We start from the raw sequence: 208 nt of genomic DNA, 5'->3' as shown, positions 1-208 counted from the left end.
GACCGCAGGGTGAACGAATGCGTCTCTTTATTACTTATTGACGTATACCCTGATCAACATTCCGTAGGGTTAACCGAACCATCGAAGCCTGTATTTTTGGACACTATCGGTCAATCAACGCAGCTGTGAGCTGTCGGAGGAGCTTCGTATGACCGGACTGTCGCGGGCGGAATCACGATATCATATCAGCTGTTAGGTTAAAGTAAAC

Source organism: Pectinophora gossypiella, chromosome 16 (assembly GCF_024362695.1).
Source record: "Pectinophora gossypiella chromosome 16, ilPecGoss1.1, whole genome shotgun sequence".
NCBI classification, from domain to species: Eukaryota; Metazoa; Arthropoda; class Insecta; order Lepidoptera; family Gelechiidae; genus Pectinophora; species Pectinophora gossypiella.
This window is presented reverse-complemented; position numbering follows the sequence as displayed.